A 22237-nucleotide genomic window follows, 5' to 3' on the forward strand; every position below is an offset into this window, starting at 1 on the left:
ACTCCTCTGGATTTATTGTAGCCCAAGACTCTTCTAATGGAGGTGGCCTTGGGATAGGGTCTCCAGTGTTCAAGTGGGGCCCAGAGATCTGAAATTACAACTTCTCCCTATTTGCCACCTGGAGAACAATATTTTTTATTTGAAGGTTTGGACTATATCAAAATCTTTAGTTTATAAAGTGTCTCTTATATGAGAACAGGCACGAGAGGGGAGTGGAAGCCTAATGGTTTCCAAGCCACACCCAGGCCTGCCACAACAGAGATCAGTTCCCCAGTTAGGGTTGCCAGCTTCCTGGTGGAAGCTGGAGATCTCCCAGAATTACAGCTGATCTCCAATTACAAGCAGACCCACTCAATTGATTTAGAACCAGGGCATGAGTTCAAGCTGTACTGTATTTTGTGGCTGTTGTTATTTGTTTGAGTTATAATTTTGTGCTACTTTCTAAGCTGCTTTGAGTCCCATTGGGGAGAAAAGCACGACAGAAATACTTAAATGTCATGCAAAAAATTTTTGACATAGTGGAGCATGTTGCAGAGTTGCCAGTCTCCAGGTGGTGGCTGGAGATCTCCTAGAATTTCAACTGATCTCCAGATGCCACGGACCAGTTCCCCTGGAGAAAATGCCTGCTTTAGAAGGTAGACCTATGGCATTATATCCTGCTTAGGTCCCTTCCCTGGATCCACCCCAAATCTCCAGGAATTTCCTGAACTGGAGCTGGCAACCATAATACAGGTGTATAAATAAAGTTGGTTAGTCTTAAAGGTGCTACTGGACTGTTTACTATTATGCAACTACAGACCAACATGGCTAACTCCTCTGGATATATTTATGCTTGCATCTGTATTCAGACTTAATTTTCTCAGCTTAATTACCTCAACTAGGCTGAAGCCTCCTTGGCATGAGTCAGGTTAGCAGGGAGGGCCTTTGGCTCCTCTGACTGCCTGACTCACCCCGAAGGGGCTTTGGCCTAGTTCAGGCAGATGACCAGGCCAGAGGCCTAATCATGAACAGTGTTTTCTTAGACTTTTTGAGGGGGCGATAAACGATTTTTTTTTGAATGGCACATTTTATGAGGGGGGCAAGCAGGGCCACTACGGTGGCCTGCACTGGCTCAAAATACACGAGAGGGCGATTTCGTTTCCCCCTTTTCCCTCTCGCTTTTCTTTTTGCCCGCCGCCACATCCATGAGGCCACCGGTTTCCCGGATGTGGCGGCTAAAGGGGACCCATTAAAAAGGCGCCCCGCGGGGAACTCCGCCACCGCTCGTTGGCCTAACCCGATGTCACTCTATCCCCACTGTCAGCCAATAGGAGCCGCGAGGCGGGCGCCTCCGAGCCTTATCCCGACGCCTATTGGTTTTCTCCCGCGTCGCTCTGCCGGCCGGCCCAACGGGCGTCGTCAACTGGCGTCGGGAGGCGGAGCATGCCCGGCGGGCCCGCTGCCCAATCAGGATCATTGTTTGTGGTGGGTGCCGGCTCCGGCGGCGGCTGCTGGTGTCGGTGGCGCCGCGTCTCCTGTCCGCCGCCCCCCGCCCGGCCCGAGGGACCCCCCCCACCGCACCCCCCTCCAGGTGAGAAGGGTGGGGGCAAGAGAGGGGGCGGGGCTAGGCGGTGATTGATGGGGGCGTGCCCTATGGGGTCCCCCGGGGGGGCAGGATGAGGACCGTGTGGGTGGGGCCTAAGGGGGGAGGGGTGTGGGGGGGTCAGACTGAGGGGGCGCCGCCTGGAGGGCGTCTGGGGGGGTGAGGCGTCGTTTGGGGTATTGGGCTTCAGGAGGGTGGGCGTCTCTGAGGGCTTTCTAGTGGGACTTCATTGAGGACAGCAAATGGGGGGGTCTGAATATGGGGGTTAAGACACTGTATGTGGGCCAGTCTTGGGGGCCATTTATTGCATGGGGTTATTGAGGGGGGGGGGTCTGCATGTGAGAGTTTCTCGAAGGGAGGGGCAGCCAAAAGGGGGGTGTCTCATTATTGGGGTTCAAGGGGGGCTCCTGTGTGTGATGCTTATAAGGTCTGTTTTATTGCATGGGGGCAGCCAGTGGGGTTTTTTTGAGGGGTCATATATGAGAGTCAGTCAGAGGGGGAGCAGTAATTATAATCTTCCGGATATGGGGTTCACCAGGAATGTGTGGTTGTGAGGGGAACAACGTATTGCCAATGTGGGGGGGAGGACTCCCATGCACTTTGGGGCTTGGGTGGGGTAGGGGTTTTTTTTATAAAAAGGGCGTGCCAAATGTTGGGGTGCAGAAGGGGGAGTCTGTGGGGCAGGGCAGGCTCTGGGAAGATGCCATTTTTAGAGGATTGGTTTGTGTATGTTTGTGTGTGGGGGGGGTTAAATGAGGGGTGGGTGTCAGTCTTTGCTTTAGGGTGACAGGGTTCGAAAACCTTTGATTTTCCTCTCTGGGGCAGATTTGCAGTGGTGGGAGCCTTCAGTGGAGTTTGGGGGGGTGGGCGATCGAGGGATGAGTCTAGTTTATTATCTGGGGGCTGCATCTTGAACATCGAGCGTCTTGGCCATGAATAGGGCTTGTCTGGTGTGAGTTGTGGGGTTGCTCTTCAAGCGGCTGTGAAGCTGGGGCAGGTCTGGGGGGGGTGGATGGTGGCAAAAACTCTTGGGTCCCAGCTGTGAGGCAAGGTAGGTAGCTTAAATTATATTTTACATAAATCAGTGTGAGGGTGTTGGCAAGGATGATCCTGAATATTGGGGTTCAGAAGTAGGGGGTAATTTATGGGACTGTCTGGCTGAAAAGAAAGCTTGGGGGTGTTCCAGCAGACTTTATGTGAAGGCATGTGTGTCTCAAAAGAGGCAAAGAGCTCTTATTTTAGGGATGCTGGGGGAGCCTGCTTCATTGAAGGTTTGAGTAGATAATATTTTCTGAAGAAGAAAAGAACGCAAAGTTATCAGAGGGTTCTCAAAGCCCGAGGGAGGTAATTTTGGGGAGGGGGGTCATTGGGAGTGGTGTGATTAGTACAAAGGAGATTGCGGCAGGGGGGAACTAGGTGGTTTGGTGAGCCTTTGCAGGTTTTATTGGGGACCTTGTGTTGGTGATGACTGAGGATGTTTAATTGTGATCAGAAGAACCCAGTGGGCAGGTGCATCTTTAGGGGTGTTTCAGTGGAAGAGGAAAATAGCAGAAGGGCTGTTGTCTGGTGACAGGGGAGGGGAGGTAGCTGGTCAAGGTGATGCCAGGAGACTGAGGGCACAGGGTGAGGGGCATGCCCCTTCGCAGTGGGGTAGGCTGGCCTGCTTGGCGGTTGATTGGTCAGAGCACATTGAGATGCTCGAGCCAGGTATTGGGGCAGATGTGTTTGCAAATAGAAATTGGGAGTGAGGGAAAGAAGTGGGGTTATATGAGTGTACCTCTCCAGGGGGTGAGGAGGGGCGAAACCCTTAAGTTGGCTACAGGCTGGAGAGGGAGAAGAGGCCGGCAGCTATCCTGAGGGATGCATTCATCGAGGTACGGGAATCATTCATCAGAGGCTGCCTTTAGAAGGAGGGGAGCTGTCTCCCCCACATCCCCTTAAAGGAAACTGGATTTCAGCCCTGATCTGTGCTGGGGTGTGGGAGTGGGGAGGGATTGACCCTGGCATCTCTTGCCTTTGCTAGGCTCACAGCTCTTCCTTCTCCAGACAGGCAGGTAGGGGCACGTGGGAGAAGGCCAGCCTTTCCCTCAGGCTGGGGGCGCAGCCCATCTGGGCATCTCCTTCACCCTGTCGTGTGTGTGTGTGTGTGTGTGTGTGTTTTGGGGGGATGTGATGAATTCCATTGGGGCAGAGGTAGTAGCTCCTTCCTGGGGGGGTGACAGCCTTGCTTCACCCGCCTTCTGTTTTGAATCCCCTTTCCAAACCTGGCATCTTCTTTGCCTTTTAGCCAGCGCTGGTGCTGCTAGCTTTAGAAATTGGAGGGGTGGGGGGAGAAGGCAAGGGGCCCTGGCAGGCGTGGGCACCCCTTATCCTATCCAGCCTTTACGCTGCTGCTTCTTGGAGCCTGGAGTGATCTGCCTCATGACTGCTTTCTCCACCCACCCACCGCCACCTAGGCACTGCCGCCTCCCATGTGGGTGGCAAGAATAGGCTTGTTGCTGCTTTCTGGTTTTTTTAGAAGGTTTTTTGAGGGGCGGGGGACGACTACACACAGTTCTCTCGCCCTGGGCACATCCTTCCTAACCAGCGGGGAAGGGGGGGGCAGAGGTATGTCTTGAGAAGGCTTCTAATCCGAGGCACATGCCGGCAGGCAGCCTCCTAAGTGCCGAGGAGGAGGGGGGGGTGGTACGTTGGGCTGCTTGTCCCCTCCTCCTCCTCTGAGAGGACATTTTATTTGGAAGTGCGGCTTTCTGTTCCTTTGCTAGAGCGGAGGACTAATGCTTTCGGAGGCTTTGACCAGAGATGGTGGAAATCGACGTGGGGGTGGGGGAGAGGCGGCGCGCAGATGCTGGCATATCGATCCGTCTCCACCTGATTGTCATCGGCGGTACCCCCCTTCAGAAAATGCTCTGCCCTGGTCTGAGCAAGGCTGGGGGGCAGGGGACGGCTTGCTAGGGTGGAGGGGGCTCCAGTCCTGCGTCTGGCATCGGTGGCCAGCAGGGAGGGGAAAGGGGCATGGTTGTAACAAGCAACCACTTAGGGAGCACAGTTGTTCTTCTAGGCGGGGGAGGAAACAGAAGGAAACGGCGGAGTCATTGGCAGGGAGCGGGCAGCTTCTCACTTGCTGGATGCCCAGGGAGAGGGGTAGCTCCCTTCCTCTTCCCTGGAAGCGTCTTTTATCCAAATAAATCTGTCTCCTTTGGATCTGCGGGCGGATGGGATTCAGCTGCCCAGACCAGAAGCTTTGCTTTAATGAGGGTTGGCGGCTTTTTGCTGGCACACCAGAGCCCCACCCTAGCCCACGGGGAGAACAAGGAGTGTGTGCAAGTTACCCAATTGCTTTGCTGCCCTGTTGGGCACAGAGGTGGGTCCCTGCGTTGGGCTTTGGCACTCCTTGGCCCCCAGCCCTTGTGGGAAGGTCCCAAGCTGAGGCGATGGGAGGGAAGTTCACTATCCTAGGTATAAACTGGAAAAACCCATAAAAGTTTTATGTTAACTACACACAATCTAGACCATTGTGCAAAGCGGATTGCTTTGGATTTGCTCTGATGACAAACCTGCTTTCAGAAAATTGCCAGGAGCTGTTGGCCCACACCTTCCATGTGGCTGGCTGTCGCTTGTGGCTGGTATCCTCATACCCCCGCCCCAGTTGTTGTCTGTTGTCAGGTTTCTTTGGTGTTCTGTCTCTGTCTGAAGGGGATCTGTGAATTCCAAATCCTTTTTCTCCATCTTGAGTGGCCCGTTTAGAATTTGGATGTAGGGAAATGCCTGCCACGTGGTACCACTAGGGTTTCACACTGTGGAGCAAGAGGGATGTGTGTGTATGTGGTACGGAATGTTCTTGCCTGTAGTTAGAATGCCAATTTGTTGGATTTGTGGGTGGACTGGTTTTCAGTGCTCACCCAGTTTGGGAGCTCAGAGCATACAAAGGTGGCTTATTTTGAGTTTGAAACTGTGTACGATCAACCCTCCGCTGACTTACGATGACCCCAGCAAGGGTCTTTCAAGGCAGAGGTGGCTTGCCATTGCCTTCCTCTGCAGTGTCTTCCTTGGTGGTGGTGGTGGAGGAGAGTGCCGTCAAATCATGGCTGACTTATGGCGACCCCTGGTGGGGTTTTCATGGCAACAGACTATCAGAGGTGGTTTGCCATTGCTTGCCTCTGCAACCCTGGTCTTCGTTGGAGGTCTCCCATCCAATTACTGACCAAGGCCGACCCTGCTTAGCTTCTGACGAGATCAGGCTCATCTGGGCTATCCTGGTTTCTGAAGGGGATCTTTGAGTTCAAAATCCTTTTTCTCCATCTTGAGTGGCCCGTTTAGAATTTGGATGTAGGGAAATGCCTGCCACGTGGTATCACTAGGGTCTCACACTGTGGAGCCAGAGGGGAGACCTCACCTGGGCTATCCCTCTCTAAAGATTCCGAGATCTAATTAGATTGGGGTATCCCATCCTGCATTTCTCCCTGCATTCAGACTTTGCAGGGCAAGTGCAGTCAAGTTGCAGCTGATATCGTAGGATTTTCAAGGCAAGAGACATTCAGAGGTGGTTTGCCATTGCCTGTCTCTGCATTGCAATCCTGGACTTCCTTCATGGTTACCCATCCAAGTGCTAACCAGGGCTAACCCTGCTTAGCTTCCGAGATCTGATGAGATTGGACTAGCGTGGGCCATCCAGGTTAGGGCAGGCTACTGGTTTGTATAACCCTGTGTTATACACAAACGGCTTTTGTGGAGATTCTCTGGAAATGAGGCGCTTTATCCTCTTCATGTGCCGTGTCCTGGGTAGTCCAAGTGAGCTAATCTTTTCAGATCTCAGAAGCTAAGCGAGGTCAGCGTTGGTTAGTAATTGGATGGGAGACCTCCAAGGTAGACTAGGGTTGCAGAGGCAGGCAATGGCAAACCACCTCTGTTAGTCTCTTGCCTTGAAAACCCCACCAGGGGTTGCCATAAGTCATCCATGACTCGAGGGCACTCTTTACTACTCTCTTCCTCATGAGCGCAGTTTTAGGAGCAGTACTGTTATAGCTGGATACTTGAACGAATGCGCTCACGAAGCTGCCTTAAACTGAACTATGCTGTAGGTCTCCAGTATTGCCTGCTCTGACGGGCAGCAGCTGTCCAGGATCTCAGGCAGCAGTCTTTCACGTCATCTGCTACCTGATCCTTTTAGCAGGAGATGCCGGGAGTTGAACCCAAGACCACTTTCCACGCGCCAAGCAGATGCTCCACCACTGTGCCACGGCCCACGCAGCTCAGCACTCCCATCCGCAGATCGCTCTCCCAGCGAGCTAAGCTTTCGTCTCACGCATTGGGAAACTCCGGAGCATCCGGGGAGGGTCTCCGCAGAGATTTGGTGTTGAGTGGGAGGATCCAGAAGGTGAAAGGAGTTGAGCAGCCATCCTCCTGAGCCGAGAAAAACTGTGAGAGTGTTTGTTGAAGGCTGCAAATGAATTCTGCGGGAGTGCCTGAGTTTCCTTTGAGATTTCAAGGGAGGGGGACTGCGAGCCCTTTAAATCCAAATTGATTCCAGCAGGTATCTTTTGCCTGATTTCCCCCACCCCATCCTTTCTCCACGGAGCTCAGGGATATTTACTTCATTTATACCCTCTCTTTCTCCCCAGTGGGCACCCAACGCAGCTACCATCATTCTCCTCCATTTCTTCCTCACAACGGCCCTCTGAGGTAGGTTAGGCTGAGAGCTTGCAGCTGGCCCAAGGTCACCGAGCGAGCTTCCACGGCAGAGTGGGCATTTGAGCCTTGCTCTCCCAGTTCCTAGTTGAACATTCTGGTATGCCCCTTGGCCTTCTCTTCCATGTTATCTTCACAACAGCCCTGTGAAGTAGATCAGGCTGTAAAAGAGTGACTGTCCCGAGGTGGCTTCATGAAAGAGAAGTCTGTGGCTAAGGGGGTTTGAACCCTAGGTCTTTCCAGGCCTAGTCCAACATTCTAACCACCACACTGGCTTTTAACCCATTCTGTGCCTGGCCGTAGGAGATGGCGGAGAGGAAATCTCTTCACCCTCCCTGGAAGTTCACCTGCTGCTTCCTCCGCAGTCCTGGCGCCTATACTGTGCCCAAGGAGATATCAAAAGTTGAGGCATGGTTCCCTAAAGAGAAGGGGATAGTTACGTGTGAAGCTGGCCGCCTTCTGCTGATTTAGAGCTTTGCTCCATCTGGCTTAGCGTTGCTTTCTCTGACTGGCAGCCGTTTAGGCAGAGAAAGAGGGCTGTTCCCCAGCTCTGCAAACTATAAGATACTGGTGCGTGAACGCAGGACCTTCTGCATGCAAAGTCTGCCATGGAGTTGTTGGGAATTGGGAACAAAGCTTTGGGCCTTTGTAGAACGTACATTTCCAAGCATTTAAAGCACTTAGCACAAGGTAGGTCAGCGCAAGCGTCTCCTCTTCAGGAAAGGGTAGTGGTTTGCCAAAGGGGGGCAGCATCCAGCTGATTTGAACCCGACACCCCCTTTGCCACTGCCCCAGTACTCTGGCGCGGATGAGTGTTAATAGGTGCTGAACATCCTCTTGACTTTGCCTGCGTCTCAGATGTGCCTTGGTTGGGCCCTGCCTCTCTGTAGCTTTTGAAGTTGCCCTGCATCAGTCAGGGTTCCCAATCTGCTCTAAAGTGATTCCAGGGGGAGGCAATGTGGTGTACTGGTTAGAGCATTGGACTAGGATCCGGGATAGCCAGATTTGAATCCCCGCTTTACCATGGAGGCTTTCTAGGTGACCTTGGGCTAGTCATACACTCTCGTTCTCACGTACCCCACAGGGTTGTAGTGAAAATGGAGGAGAATGATTTAAGCCCCTTTGGGTCCCCGTTGATGAGAAAGGCAGGGTATAAATGAAGTAGATAAACTTGCAGAGCCCTTTCCTGCCCCTTTAGGGTTGACATAGGAGGTCCTTTGTAATCACAAGGAAGGAGATTGTCCCTCTGATGCTCACGACCAGCCCGATTTTCCTCTTGTTACAATAATGACTAAAAATATAATAATAGCGGGATAACAGATACTGCAGCTATTCCTGCTTCCCACGTCTTCACACTGCCCAGTTGGAATGTCTTATTATCCCAGTCCTCTGCCCTGCAAATTTGCATGGATTTTTACACCAGGTTAACTGGCCTGGCTTTTCCTGCCAAAGGATCTTGGATGCGGTACGAAAAGAAAATTACTTCAGAGATGCCTAGCTCCCTCCCCCTAAAACTACAATTCCCACTGTCCTTCAGGAATGACTGTGAACAGCAGTCTGATCACAGAGAATCAGTGCACCTGAAGAGTAAAGCGGCAAAGCTTTTTTAGGTCCAGGTGTAGCCATGTGGCAGGAAAAATAAAGAGAAGTCTCATGGGCCCTTAAAAGAAGAACGTGCTTTTTATTTCGGCATAATTCTTGTTTGCGATTGTGTTTCTTTGAGCGATGGGAATGCAGCAGGCGGAGGTGTGGGGCAAGAGCCTGTTGCCTCAGTTTCCCGGCATTTTTGTCTCTGGCTGCAACCGCAAGCTCCCGTTGAGATTGAAGCTCTTGCCTTACCGGAACACGCTTTGAACTGGTTTACGTGGCTCCAGAGGGGCGTTGGCTGCCTCTGTGTGGAATTGCTTGAGGCCAAAAAGCCTCCAAATGGGAAGATATGTCCAGGAGGTCCAAATGTTCTGCAGGTGGCCTGCTGGGTTCCCATCAAATGTGACGCAACGGCAAGCTGTTCTGAAATTTGGAAAATTCTGTCCGCAGTTGGCCGTGCAGATTTATTGGAGGAGGAGATCCAGGCAGTTGTCCGTGCAGGCAGAATCCTCCAGCCCAGCCTTTCTTTCTCCCAGACCTTGCAGTTTCTTGCAAGATTCCCACTGTGAATTTATTATTTATTATTTTATTTTATTTTCTGTCATTTATAGTCCTCCTTTCTCACTGAGACTCAAGGCGGATCACACAGTGTGAGATTAGTACAGTCCATTTCAAGGACATTTCCCTAAGCAATGCCATAGGGTAAGTAAAGACAGTTTTACAAAGACATAGCATTAGCAAGGATCCAATACAGAGTGGAAGAAATGCTGAAACAGAACATAAGCAATTCTAAGACTGACATTAGACCACATGGAAGCACAAGTAGCTCATAGGAGCACAAATTTAAGACAACAGGTAGTACGTGAGGCGACACAGTGGTAGAGTCTGCGGTCCTTAACTTATTAGCGAAGCATCTGAGAGCCCCTCCCTACAATACAAAAGCCTTTTTGAATAATTCGGTTTTGCATCATTTGCGGAAATCCTGGAGCGTAGAGGCTCTCCTGACCTCCTCGGGCAGGCCGTTCCACAGGGTAGGGGCCACCACAGAGAAAGCCCGTGTACGGGCTGCTGTTGATTTCGCCCATGTACAGCCCGGCACCTGCAGGAGACCCTGTTCAGACGAGCGAAGCTGCCACGGAGGAACATAGGGAGGGAGGCAGTCCCGTAGGTACCGTGAAGAGGCCTTGCAATAACCCATACCTTGCACTTAGCACGGTAGCTGACAGGTAGCCACTATCTTGCCCTGTTCACGCCAGTGACGGTGGCCATGTGAGTCACGTTATATGAGGCAGACTGGCGAAGCTCTGTGTCCTGGATACAACTGAGGACGAGGCTCTGGTTTGGGTTTTAATCCACACCTCAGGGGTGTTCTGAGGCAGGCCTGTTTTGATTTTGCTTCCAGCGTATCCCACCTTGCTCCCCAGTGGGGACCCAGAGTAGCGTACATAGTTTCCCTGTCCTCCAATTAGTCCTCACAACAACCCTGTGAAGGAGGTTAGGCTGAGAGTGTGTGGCTGGCCCAAGGTCACCCAATAAGCTTCCGGGGCAAAGGGGGGATTTGAACCTGGGTCTCCTAGGTCCCGGTCTTACACTGCAGCTAGTACAGCATGCTGGCCTTCTTAGGGAGCAAAGCAACGCATGAGTTCTTGGGGAGGTTGTATATAATAGAATAGCATTTGATTTACGTAGTGCTCTTCAGGACAGTTTAACGCCCACTCTGAGTGGTTTACAAAGTCTGTTATTATTTCCCCCCAACAATCACCCTGTGAGGTGGGTGAGGCTGAGAGAGCTCTGAGAGAGCTGTGACTGATCCAAGGTTACCCAACTGGCTTCAAGCAGAAGAGTAGGGAACCAAACCTGGCTCTCCAGATTAGCGTCCTGCCCCTCTTAACCACTACGCTTAACTGGATGATTGGACAAATTAATGCCACACTGAGAGTAGTTTACAAAATCACCGTCATTATTATCTGCACGAACAGACACCCTGTGAGGTCGGGGGGGGGGGATGAGAGAGCTCTGAGAGAGCTGTGACTGACCCAAGGTCACCCAGCTGGCTTCAAGTGGACGAGTGGAGAATCAAAACCGGTTTTCTAGATTAGAGTCCTGCTGCTCTTAACCACTACACCAAGCTGTAGCGTTTGGGGCCAATCTTTTGAGGCCACCCCTGTCAAGATGCATGCTTGTGCTTGCATTTTTCTATCTGTCTCTCAACTACACATCCTTCATCCCAAAACGGTGGGCGTTTTGCTAGTTGCAAAAGAACAAACTGAGCTCATTTTGAGGCTCCTCTCCTTGGCTTGGCTTTGATTGTGAATAGCCTTCCTCCCCAACTATAACGTGTCATTCCCACACAGATGCTGCCGGCATCTTGACAACACTGCGCTCTCACTGCATAAACACACAATAATGAGCACGGAGATGGCACGGGTCAGGGGTGGGGCCATGGCTCTGTGGCAGAGCATCAGCTTGGCAGAGCATCAGCCTGCAGAAGGTTCGGTTCCCGGCATCTCCAGCTAAAAAGGAATCTGGTGGTAGGTGATGCGAAAGCCCTTGGATTGAGACCCCGGAGAGGTGGTCTGAGTTTAACAGACCAGTGGTCCGACTCGGTAGAAGGCAGCTTAATGTACATTCATGCAATGCAGTGAGACACTACTAGGCTTAGCCTGGCGGCGGTGGGATGGAGTGAGGCATGGCGGTGAGAGCCCTAGCAAAAGACCCCGGACTGGGAGAGGCTTTAAATGGTCAAAAGCTGTCACGTGACCAGTTGGGAACAGGAGCAGGGTTTTTAAAATTATCCACTATCCTTGCAGTTCCTTCCGTGGCCACCTCTGAGTGGTGGCGCTCAAACAGAATATTGCGCTTGGCCTGAATCCTGATCAGAATCGGGAGGGATGGACTCTCGAACGGGACTTATAGCCCAAGCCGCTTATACAGGAGCAGCCTAGATCCTTGGAGGTTTGTCCAAGACATTTGAATTTGTCTACCTGTAGCTGGGACCTCTGGCCTGTATTGTGTCTAATGAGGTCAGTTAAACAGAAGGTTCCCAGAAGCAAGGCAGGAATAGATCATTGGTCTGTCTCAGTATATGGCAGTTTTTTTAAAGGTTGGCTGTTGTCTGGTAGGTGAGGCAAGTAGATTGACCCAAGTGTTGTGCCTCTCGGGATCAGTTTAGCTTTCTAGGAGTGTAGCACCCACGGTAGCTGGGAAGCCACTTTGCATGTAGGAGATTCCAGATTCCATCCCTAGCATCTCCAAGTCAAGGGACTTGGGTAACTGGGCTGGAAAAGACCCAAGATATTATAGAGATGCTGTCAGACACCAAAAATAATACCGACCAGTCATACACTCTGTGGATGGTCCAGTGGCTTGTCTTTGCATAAGGCAGCTGTTTGGAGAGGCTTTGTTTCTCACTTGGAGGACACCTGCTTTGCATTCAAGAGGTTCCAAGTTCAAGCCCTGGTAGTTCCAGTTACAGGCTCCAATATGATGGGAAAATCTTTCTCTGTATGAGATGAGGTGGAGTTGGTGCTAGTCACCATGGACAGTTCTGAGCCGGATGGACCCGCAGTCTGACTCTGTGTATGGCAGCCTCATACGTATTCATTGTTTGCTGTAGGGAGAGATCGAGATGGTGTGAGCAGCAGTCTTTTTCTTTCGAGAGAATCCTGGAGTTTGGGGTCAGGTCTTTCCCCCAGCCACAGCCTCATCTAGGTCTTCCCTGCCAAGCTGTATCATTGGGTCTGTGTAGTGATCAGATTTTTCTTTGGGTGTCGTACAGAGGAAGAAGTGGACAGAAAGAGCTTTTTCTCCCTCTTCCGGGATACTAGAATTTGGGGGCACCCTGTGAAGTTGTTGGGAAATAGGTTCGGGACAGACAAAAGAAAAAACTTCTTTATTCCATGAGAAATCAACCTGTGGAATTTGCGGTCAGTGGAGGTAGTGATGGCCACAGACATAGCTTTAAAAGGCGGTTAGGCAGATACGTGGAGGAGGGGTCCGTCAGCGGCTGCTAGCCATGGTGATTGAAAAGGAGCCTCCATATACAGAGGCAGCAAGCCGTTGGATCCCAGCGCTAGGAGGCAACACTGGGGGAAGGCCTCGATCTCTGTGCCCTGTTTGAGCATGTTAATATTTTGGTTTGCTGTGGAGGGTGAACTATGTCTGTGCTTTGGCAGAACGGGTAGTGCTGGCACAGATGTAGACAAGGAGAACTTGGGCAAAGTGGAAGGAAGGGGAAACTACATATCCCCTCATCACAGTGGGTTCCATCTGCTGTGTTTACTCAGTCGATGAATTTCTTAATAAATACAATATATAATTCAAAATAAACTTGTCGGGGGGCGGTTTAGTAAGAGTGAACCCTGTCTCCAGTTTTAATTAAAGGGCTGTCTCAGCTGGACATTTGGGAAGCCCTGGGTTCGAATTCTCCAGAAGGGTTTCCAGGTTTTACGCCACGGAGCATAGTGTGAGAATGTGTTTGGCCAAACCGCAGGACGATTAGTCAGGATGGAGGCCCTGTGCCCCACACAGCTTCTCATTTCTCACACCTTTTCTCCCCCCACTGCTGTTCCCGACCCGCCTTTTGAAGCTCACCGATCTCCAAATTCCATGTCCTTTTCTCCTTCCTCTCTTTTAATCAAGGCTTTGAAAAGGCCCAGGTGCCCTAATTCTGGCACTTTGGCACTGGAGCCTCCAGTTTCCAGCTCAGCTCAGGGCTGGCTCCTAAAAAATTCAAACTGGCGGTATCAGACTTGGACATCTTTTTCCAGGCTTGCCCGTAATGCTTGCCGGAGGAATTCCAGCTCTTCTGAAAATCCTGGCTCTTGGTCACAAAGTACATTACGCAGAATCAGCAGATCTCCTTAATTTGCGAAACATTCTGGGTGCTCAGTTGGGCGGAGTGTGTGTGTGTGTGTGTGTGCGTGTTTAGCCTGGGACACCCTGAGTCATGGCCACAAATCATCATTCCTGTGGATTTAAAGATGTAGGTCGGCATTCTGCTAGACCCTATTTCTCTCCTGCCCTCTCAGCATTAAATTTGGAGGTACACATCACTCTTATAACTAAAAAAGTTTTCATTGAGAGTGCATAAGAAGAAGTAGTACCCACCTGTGGAAAAGCTTGCCCGCAGTGTCTCTCTGAGAGTTACTGATTTGGAATGTGCCTTCAGAGTAGACGGAGACGAGCACCTGCAGAGAGTCAAGCGGCAGCCTCCTGTGAGGGCTGGCAGTTCTGCTGCATTTACATCAAGAGATGAATGACCGAACCTGTTGCATCATGCAGAGGCAAGGTAGAATTATCCACCTTCGGGAGAAGTCGAAGGAAGAACAGTGGCATAGGTAGTTGGCCTCCTCCTGTGTTCTGCAGCGTCTGAACCGGAAGTGATTGAGTGAACCAGTCTGACCTGATGGGTAGATTAGGAATTGCCCACGTCCCCAGCAAAAAGGCTGACTGGAAGGAGGCAGGGGCAGAACGGTGACTCACGCAGAGACACAGGTAGGCAGCCTCCTCCATTGGGGGAATACTTTAGGTTCTTAGAAGGCCGTTTAATTAACTGTAGTGTTCCCTGGGCCACAGTTTGGGAATTACGATACAGAGCTGGGCAAGTCAACACATCTGCTCTGTCAATTCCCCCCCCCCCCGCCCTGTCTGTGCCTTTGTTAGCCTCCCTGCCACCCGTCAACCCAGCACTTGGGGCGGCTTAGGCTGCAGTCGCTTGGCGGTGGTATTGAATCCTGCTTCTGAGGAGCGCGGGCGACATTAAGTGAGATGGATAACTGGGAAATGGTTCGGGAGACAAGAGTTTTACTGCCGACTGGCTTTTGCTTTTAACGGTTTGCTTGTCGGATTCTCACCCCCCTCCCCTTTTCCCCTGACTGTCTAATACTTGTTTGTATGAGGAGTGAGATAATTCACTTTAATGAATTATAAAACTTGTTTCACTGCAGTGGGTCTTCATTCCCCCCCCCCTCTTGCCGCCGCAGATTTACTGTTGGAGTAGAATAAAATTAACTTAGATCTCACTTGACTTGTTTGAGAGGCTGCAGTTTCCCCTCCGGCACGTGTGCGCGAAGCACAAGGACTTGCTGGAACCTGGATAACAGGGTGCTGTTTGGGCGGGGGCGGGGGGCGGGGAAAAGGATGGGGTCTTGGTCAAATTTGGAGAAACCTGGCCTCTTCATTGGCTAAGGAAGCTAGTGTTACGCGCCTTGGAATGGCTGGGCTGGGGCAAATGGCACTATGCTTAGGTCATAGCTTGAGAGGGGTGGTGCTTTTGCCAGAGGGGCGGAGCCTTCTGCTCAAAGAGCCCGCAGCAGAGGCTATTGAGCCCAGTGTGAACAGCTTATGAGCCAGCTCAGGGCAGAAATGGCTTGACTCTTTGGACTTACAAATAGTTGGTGATCAGTCACTGGCCGCTCGACCTTGCAAATGACCCTACATAAATCACTAGCCCGTGACTTGATTATGCTGCAGCCGCCAGCCCCCGCCTCACAGTTACCACCTACTGTTCTTGAGCCCAGAAGGGAAGAAGAGAAAGCAGCCAGGTGTCCCGCCATCCTGCCTGCCCCCATAACTTACTACTTCTCTGAGCACACTTTATTGTATATTTTGTATTTTAGATTGCTGTAAGCCCCTTTTGGGAGGTTATTTTGTTTGGAAAGGGGTGGTGGTGGTAAAAAGATAATACATAAATTGTTGGAAAGTGTGTGTGGAGAGAACCAGCTTCTGTAAGAGTTCACTGTCTAGTCACCTGTGAGCAATTCTTGCTCGCTCTAGGTGACCAGGAAAATTGGCTGTTTGCACATCTTCCATTAAGTCAAAACCTTCAGTCTTCCATGAAGTCAAGAATACTCCGATACATATGCAAGCTTGTCTTTATTGCATTATAGGCAGAGGGGAATGCATCAGATGGAGGGGGGTGGTCCCTTGCTCCCCATGCTTTTAGGAGTCAGGGGCACAGATGTGCATGCACAGACACACACGTGCACGCATGCATGCACACACGCACACACACCATTTAGGAGCACACATCGCCTGCTGTGCAATTCCCTTTGGAGAGCTTTTCCCTTCCCTGATGGCTTAGTTTCTGCTAATAGCCAACTGCTGTCTCTGAACAGGAATGCAAGGCACAGTTTGGGATAAGGCAAATTCATACAAACAGTCCTTATGATGCTACAGGTCACAAAAGTCTAGCAATTAAGGGTTGGTACTGTTGCATTTGTTACGGGGCTTCCATGTGATTTGGCATGGGACTGTATAAAATTCTGGGGTGGCTGGGTGCCACAGTCTTCTAGGCAACGGTTGTTTTTCTAATTAGCATAATTCTCTTTGTTGTGACTGTTCTGATCAATATAGGCTTTAGATACCTGTTATTTGACAGGTCAATTGACTAACATTTCCCCCTCCAGCAGTTCCAATGTTTGGGACTGGTATGGGTATGACTGCCTAATTTCCAATGGTTAAGAGTTTGGGAGCAGTCCCAAAAGCTTGTCTACCTTCTCTTCTTGCTTTCTTTTTCAAAATCAACCAGGGTTAGTTGCAAACCAAGAATGTGCAGCCATGGTTAGAATTGCCTTTACAAACTCGGGTTAGAATTAAGATTGGGCTGGCTCTGAAAAAGGAAGGGGGGGAAATTGCACTTGAGGAGACAGAGATTGGGGAGGAGCATATGAGCACACAGCCATTTCCCCTCTGCTAACCATGGTTAGAAAATTGGGTACGATGATATGCACACCAAACCGTTGGTGATTCAGAAAGTTCTGAAAAGTCATACATACCCATATGGTTGATTTTTTCTCAATGGAGAGATCTTGAGGCGACCTGTGCTGTCCATTAACATTGTTCTGAGTGCCTTAAGTGTGATGCAGGTAAAAAGATGGCTACTGTTGGTATCTTTGGAAAACTGCCATGTCTCTCTGCTAAAACAAAGAATTTGGGAAGGTTCTAGATGGATTCGCTGCGAGCAAACTCAGGGTGTGCCGCCGGAGCGAGACAGCGAGAATTGCTCTCCCAATTTTTTTTTTGTTCTCTAAAGGAAATCCGTCAGCCGGATGCTGGCGTTCAAAATGGTTGCCTAGGAATTGCCCCTCAGCTGGCAAACAAGGCCGAATTGGTTGCGTGCTCTCCCCCCGCCACCCCGTGAATCATTCCCTAATTCATTTCAGTTCCTAATTTAATCGGGTGGAGGGGGTCCTTGATGGCATAAAATCTGATTGCCTTGGTGTTTCAATAGCGCATTATTCAGGTCTTCTCAGCCATTATGGGCAAACGAGCAGCTTGGGGGAATCTGGGCATTCAAATGGGTGCTAGCGGAATCGGGCGGCCGGGTTGGGGGGGGGGTAATACTTCACATTCCGAAGCACCGGAATCAAATTGTAAGACATCTAATATCTCCCTCTTCTACCACCACCTTCCAAATCCAAGGTATTTACATAGTCAACTGAGTGGCAGGGCTACAGGTATGTCACCGTTCCCTGGGAGTGCAGAAGAGCCGTGGAATGTGGTTTGCTTGGCGCAGGGAGGGGAGGGGAGATTTTAGAGGCTCTGAACACGTGCTTGAATGTTTCTGAGCTGAGCCTGACGACATCTCAGAAACTGCCTTTGAAGATGGCCTGGAAATTTCCCCTTGTCCAAACTGTGGCAGCTGAGCTATTGTCAGGTGTGGAATTCAAGGGCTCATGTTAGTTCACTGCTAAACACTGGCTGCCCATTTGTGTTCAGGCACAATACAAGGTGCCGGTTCTTACTTTTAAAACCGTAAAATGGCTTGGGGCCAGGATACTTGAAGGGCTGCCCCTTTCCCTATTGTTCCCCCCTCCTTCTAAGATCTGCCTTGCAAAACCTGCAGGTGGCAACCAGAGACAGGGCCTTTTCTGTAGTGGCACCTTGCTTATGGAATGCCCCTTCCCCTTGAGGCTCACCTGGTGCCTGTGTGCCTTTCTTTTTTGTACATGTCTGTTCACCGAGGCTTTTAATTAAAAGGTTGATCTCTTAACAGCATTTTAGGGGGAGGGGTTAGTCAGAAAACTGCTGATAAGTGGTTTATATTTTTATGTTCTCTGTATTTATGTAGTACACAGGATTTTAAAAAATACTTTGATTTTATCTTTTATTTTGTAAACTGCCTTGGGCAGGTTCCCTGGAGAGGCAGCTTACAAAATTGTCTAAATAAATAAACTGGAGGCGTTGCTGAATATAATTTTGTTGGCTGGAAGGTGGGGTCGTCAGTGCCTTGTGTGGCTCCTCAGCTAACAGAAGAATATTTTATGCAGATGTGCTTAATCTGCATCAGTTGTTCTGGTCGCAGAATTTGGAATCCCTTGAGGCTGAGGCAGGCAGATGTGCAGAGAGTGGCTGCCAGATGTGGTGATGACCATGGCTTAGAGGGCTTGAAAGGGGGCTTGGGCAAACACGAGGCGGAGGAGAGGAAAATACGTCTGTCAGCCGAGGTCTTAGCAATGGTAGATAAACGGCACAAGGGGCGTACAAGCCTAGACAGAGCTCTTTAGTTCATTGTTAGTTCACTGTTACGAAAGGTGTGTTACAGCAGGAAGATTCCCAGGAAGGGCATGGACGGAATATGCTGGGACAGAGGAAGGGTCCAGCGTCCCATTTCCAGCGCCTTTAAGGAGCTCAGAAGCAGGCCTGGACATCCACAGCTCTCCCCTATTGTTTGTCCCCTAGCAACTGGTATTCTGGGGCATACTTCACCTGAACTTGGAGTTTCCATTGATAGATGACCTGTCCTCCAGGAATGTTTCTAATCAGTTTCTTAAAAAGCTCGAGCTTGTGGCCGTTGCTATATTCTGTGTTAGTAAGGTCCATGCATTAATCTTTTATTATATAAATAATTATACATTCTTAAAATACGTCCTGAATCTACTTCCCATCAGTTTCATTGGACTACCCTCCCTCCCCTAGAGGAACGAGGGAGGAATGATTCCCACCTGTTGACTCTTACCTAGATTTAGTCATTTGTAGCCTACAAGAGAAAAGGGCCAATTTAAATCATCCCTTAAATCATCCCTGGTTCCTCTCCTGGGAGCTGTGATTGCTCATCATAGCTGAGCTAATTACTGGGCCGTTTCCAAGCCCGGGTTCAATGAATTGGGGAATTGATAAAGGGGCATTTCTACCTAAGGCCTAACAGTTTTCTAATAATTTACCAAACCTCTTTGGTGCCAGAGAATGTCTCCTGTTGTGATTCCCATAGAACTCTATTCTAGGAAACAGTTTTTTGGGATTTTCCAAGGATTTTCCAAGGATTCCCCCCACCCCCATACCAGTCCTTCCCTCCTTCCTTGCCAGCAGACGCCAGACCAGCGTCTTTTCAGAAGTGCATGTGGCAAACCACATATGCCCCATGGGACCTTCTGTCCTTTCTCATCCTCAGAACCGTACAGCGAGGCCTTGTATCAGCGACACTTTAAAAGCAAGTTTTGTGCAGATGACCTACCAGATCAGGTTTCAGAGAATTACTGGTTTGATAGGGTTGCCAACCTCCAAGAAGTGGCTGGAGATCTCCTGGGATTACAACTGATCTCCAGCCCATAGAGATCGGTTCCCCTGGAGAAAACGTTGGCTTTGGAGGGTGGGCCTTATGGCATTATACCCCAATGATGCCCCTCCCCAAACCCCACCCTCTCCAGGCTCCACCCGCCCAGATCTCCCGGAATTTCCTAACCTGGAGTCGGCAACCCTAGCCGTGACTCAGCACGCCCTGACCCAGGTTCTAATCTGTTTCTCCCTTTTGCACAGGACAGGGACCTTGCCTCAGCTGAACAGGGGCAGAAATGGAAAAACTTTCAGAGCTGCTCACAGAAATAGATAATGCCATGCCAAACCTGAAAGGCTGGTATTCATCTGGGAGGTGCCATTGGCTCTTACGGTCTTTGGACGCGGAGAGACATCTCTTGCTGTCTCCTTTGCATTGGAAAACAGAGTGAAAGCCACTTCAGTTTTATCCCCAAAGAAGCTACGAGGTCTGCATTTGGACTGGACCTCAAATCGGTTAGGGTTCCTAGGGCGAAGCACTGCAACTCATCAGTGCATTTTCTGGCAAGTGGCCCAAGGCGATCTGGAAGCAAAGTGGCTGCAGTTGCTAGAGAGCTTTCACCCTTTCCCAGGGGTCCCTGGAGTCTGGTTGGAGAAATGGCTGTTCTGGAAGAATCTCAAAGGCAGTCCTCTTCCCCCCTCTGCTGTTTCCATGTCTGTCCCTTCATCCATCCCTTTTCTCTTTGCCCGCTGGTCTCCCCCAAGGCCACAGTCCTCCATGAACCTAAAACTTGAAAGCACAGCAAGTTATATACGTTCAGTGTAATTGCCGTGATTTGCATGATTTTGAACGGAGAATTTAAATTGTGGCTGTGGTTGTACCATGGCCCCCCCCCCCCCGTGTTTAATTACATCTTAATTACCCTTTCTCACTTCCATCAAGGGTCAGATTGTGCCATGTTTCTTAATGTGCTGAACTCACTTAGGCCCTGGCTGGGAATTCTGGGATAATTATAATTTTGAGTTCGTGCCGTGATGGTCAGTTGATGAATCAGACAGGATCGACTGAGAAAGCAATCCTGAGCAGATCTCGCCAGAACCCTGCTCAGTTCTGTTTAAATGAAGCTTATTCCCAGAAAAGCGTTTTTAGGTTCGCACTGTAAACTTCTCAGCTGAAAGCTGCCCCAATCAGTATGGCATCACAGTTTTTTAAAAGCTGAATTATTACTGTTACTATAAGTCTTTACAAAAACCAGAGAGGTGGAAATCGTCTTAGAAGAGGCATCCGTGCATCACACAGGGATGTGCCCTCATCTACTTTCACACACAGGAAGGAACGCGATAGCGTGATCCCTGGTGCAACAGGTGGGTGCGTAATTGAAACCCCAAAGAAAGCAATCTTCGAAGCGTTGGGGTTTATTGATATTCAGATGTATGCAAATTAAATCAGTTAATAGAACTGATTAATCGCTGAAAGCTCATATGATTATTTGATGAAGCTTTCTTTGAGCACCAGCCCTAGTTTGCATAAGTCACACAGGGACGTGGCGATGGGTCATGCATTAACCAGCACCCATTAAGAGAGCCGTTAAACTAGTGTTGGTGCTTCCCCCGACGTGAGTCTTCCCCAATGGGGAGGTGTCTTGTACTGACGGAAAGCACTGCTCTTAGCAGAATAAATCCATGCGGTCGCACCATGTTTTAATCCAGAAAAGTATCTTTTGATTAAAAATATGCTCCTAGCGCCCCCAGAACGGAGTTTGGGGATCTTCATAATGATAGATTGGTGCCACGCTGTAACTCTCTGTGCGCCTTCCCCAGCAAACCTGACCTCTGCTATGAATGTAACTCAACCCTGCCATCAGAATGGCGGAAACAAGCCCCCAAGTTACCAGTTCTACGTTAACGAAAGGTCGTTCGCAACCGTACTGGTATAATCCGTATAATCCAGAAACGAAAATCACAATCCACGCAGTACCTATATTGGGTCCAGCTTCTGTAATACAAAAGCACGCACAAGCAAAAGGTTGTGTCGTAGTCGCTGTTCCCAACGAAGGTACCGCTCGAATTGTAGTTTTCGTTTTTGGAGAATGCAAGTAAAGTTCCCCTTCTTTGGACACATGCAGGAGATTCTGACATCTGAAGGGTGTCTGGGCAAGCGGTATTTATAACTGCGGGCGCTGCGCATGGCAAGTGCGCATGGAGGTTTTACAGTGATATGATCCACCTGGAACATGCTCCTTGGTTGTGAGCTGGGAAACGCCAGGTTCCCATCGCTCTGCAGCCACAAACTCTCTTCCTCTCTCAGCCTCTACCTCCAACTGTAGAAGTAGGGGGAGGCGAACACTTAATACACGGTTGTTGTAAGGATTACTGAGAAAGAATATTCATGGAGCGCTTCAAAACTTCAGATGTGCTCAGCACATCCCAGTATTATAACCGGCACAGAGAATGGTTCGACGGCTCTTTTTTTTAAAAAAAGTTATTTAATTAATTAGATTTACCAAGGCTGCTCAGCAACGGCTGTTCTCTGAGCAGCTTACAATAAATACCGAACGAGTTGCAGCCAAGATAAGGCAACTCTGCCGCTGAAGCTAAGCGGGTCAGCTCTGGAAAAGTTGTTTGGATGAAGGGGGGTGGGGTGAATCAGAATCAATGCGAACTAGGCGCATGAGGTTTTGAGTAGCGAATTGGGGGGGGGGGGTCCCTTTAACATCCAGGGAAATCAGGGGTTCTTGGGCCATACCACTTCTGATGGTGGTGGGCAGGAAAGAGTAGCATGTTGAAATGCTCCCCTGTGGGGGAAGTGGAGGCAGCCGGCTCCTGACTAGGCAGCACAGCTTGCTGAGTCAGTGGAGAAAAAGAGCATCCCTTTTTGTGGCAGGT

General features: G+C 50.1%; 1 protein-coding gene across 1 annotated transcript in view; it reads left to right on the forward strand.

Annotated features, from left to right (window-relative positions):
* Positions 1-1559: 1559 nt before the first annotated feature.
* GATAD2B (GATA zinc finger domain containing 2B) overlaps positions 1560-22237 on the forward strand; it is a 63876-nt gene continuing 43198 nt past the window's right edge. Inside the window, exon 1 of the mRNA XM_055001225.1 lies at positions 1560-1570. The gene's annotated coding sequence lies outside the window, so the exon portion shown is untranslated. The remainder of the gene's footprint in view (positions 1571-22237) is intronic.

This window comes from Eublepharis macularius, chromosome 1, assembly GCF_028583425.1.
Source record: "Eublepharis macularius isolate TG4126 chromosome 1, MPM_Emac_v1.0, whole genome shotgun sequence".
NCBI lineage: Eukaryota > Metazoa > Chordata > Lepidosauria > Squamata > Eublepharidae > Eublepharis > Eublepharis macularius.